Here is a 2,007-nt window from a genome sequence, read left to right as displayed (position 1 = left end):
AAATAAATTTTTTCTAAGATTAAAAAAAAATTGCGACAATCCCTTTTGCATGTGCAACTAACCCCACCTTTTAATCATATTAATTAAGCAATGTTTTTAGCAAGATAAGAATGAATCTGTGGGGAACGATGATTAACGAAGTCCATAAAAGAGAACTCTCTCATTGCTTAACGAAAACGCTCTAAAAAATAAAAAGGGATATAGAAAAGAGAAAATCCCAATTTTATTAATTTTGAAGAAATAGATAGTAGAACCATTAATTTGCAAGTTAGTTCTTAAAATAAGCATATCATTTGAGCAACTTTTTTACAAGAATTCTTATAGAATCAAGTTGTTTAATTATAAAAAAATGTTTTTAAAATTAAAATAAGAACTATTTTACAAAAAAAAAAAAATACACGAAACTAAATCTACTAAAAATAAGCTAGGAATTTAAGGTGAGTTTTATCATTAGAATAAAAATTAGTGAATGTTCTTAAATCTTATATAGTAATAAAGGATCCACTATTATGTAAAAAAATAAATAAAGGATCCACTAAAAAAGAGTTAAGAACTCAAATTGAATTTTATAATTTTTATATTAAAGATGCTCTAACACATTCCCTTTTAACTATATAGTTAAAACTATTGAATACATTAATGTCTAATTAACAAAGATAGTTCCTCTCAACAACAAAAATTAACAAAGATAGTAAACCAAAAAAAAAAGCTGAACAAGATAATTAACACCAACCAAGTAGTACGTTTGAATTCGATTACCATATATTAAGACTAGAAGCCACGATGTCTACATTTCGTTTCCATACAAGACAATAACAGTAATTAAAAACACAACAATGAAAACTGAAAACGAATAGAGTCTGATAGACAGAAAACAAAAAAGAATCACATTGTTCTGAGATCAAACGATTATATCAATGCTGGAGTTGAGAAACATGCATAACCGTTGTACTTTGACAAATTATTCATTGTCTACCTGCCAGAAAAAAAACATTGATTTTCACTAGTTAGTAGATGGTCCACCTCTTTTTCTTCACATAAAAACAAAAAGGAAGGTCCACTTATTATTATTACTTACTGAACAAAATTCAACAATACAAAAAGTAAAGCAGAGCAAAGCAAAGTAAGTATATTACGGTACTACCTAACCACAATTATTTAGCCAGAACACAGCTTCAGACTTCCGTGTTCAAATAATTAATTGTAGAAAATCGTAATCCCTATCCATGAGATTATTTTTTTTTTCCTTTTTACCATAATTAGTGTTTATATTGTGATTGTGAATTTCATTATTTAATTTGGCTGGAGTTGGGCTGGTAAAGTGCTCAAGATCGAATAAAAGCAATCTCACAAATAGAAATAAATCTGTGGCCTGGGGATGGAGGCATATATATTGAGCTTGCTTACAAGTTACAACTTGCTTCCGAATTATATAACAGACAAGCCTAGCTTGAGATAAATAATTAAATCCAAGAGGAAACACATTCCAAAATCCCAACCCATCCCATGGATATCAAAATCCCGTCCCTTTATATAAAACCAAAACAAATTCATGTTTAACGGATAATTAAAAAAATAATGCCTTACATAAATATCGAATTAATAAAACCATGTACTTGGAGTTGGATCTTAAAAGAATATCAATCCAATAATAATAATTTAAGATATAAAGAGTTCATTCAGTTCGAGCAATGCATATCTTGTACATATGCATGACATGAGTACTCTGCTTTAGTTTAATTTTAAAACAACACTTCAATTTTAAGAAATTTAAAAGAAGAAATGGACAGGCACACAGGTACTTACAAGAGGTGATGAATATGATCACTTGGTGATAGCATAGACAGCATAGATAATTCCAGGAATGTAACCAAAAAGAGTAAGCACCAAACAGATCCAGAACTCTACCTGTATATGGAGCAGAGTAGCAACCAATAATTAATGAATTAAATTTACAAGAACATAGATATGTAGAGAAGAAGCAACAAATTAAATAATAATAATAAT

At 28.6% G+C, this 2,007-nt stretch overlaps 1 long non-coding RNA gene across 1 annotated transcript; it reads right to left on the bottom strand.

Annotated features, from left to right (window-relative positions):
- Positions 1 to 740: 740 nt before the first annotated feature.
- On the bottom strand, positions 741 to 2,001 carry LOC100306495 (uncharacterized). Its single transcript, XR_001387600.2, has 2 exons — positions 1,807 to 2,001; positions 741 to 976 (listed from the first exon to the last, which is right to left on the bottom strand). It is a non-coding gene; the product is annotated as an uncharacterized lncRNA (long non-coding RNA).
- Between the last annotated feature and the right edge of the window lie 6 nt (positions 2,002 to 2,007).

The sequence above is a fragment of the Glycine max genome, chromosome 3 (genome assembly GCF_000004515.6).
Source record: "Glycine max cultivar Williams 82 chromosome 3, Glycine_max_v4.0, whole genome shotgun sequence".
Classification (NCBI taxonomy): domain Eukaryota; kingdom Viridiplantae; phylum Streptophyta; class Magnoliopsida; order Fabales; family Fabaceae; genus Glycine; species Glycine max.
Note: the sequence above shows the minus strand (reverse complement) of the source record. Positions and strands in the feature narration are given on the sequence as shown.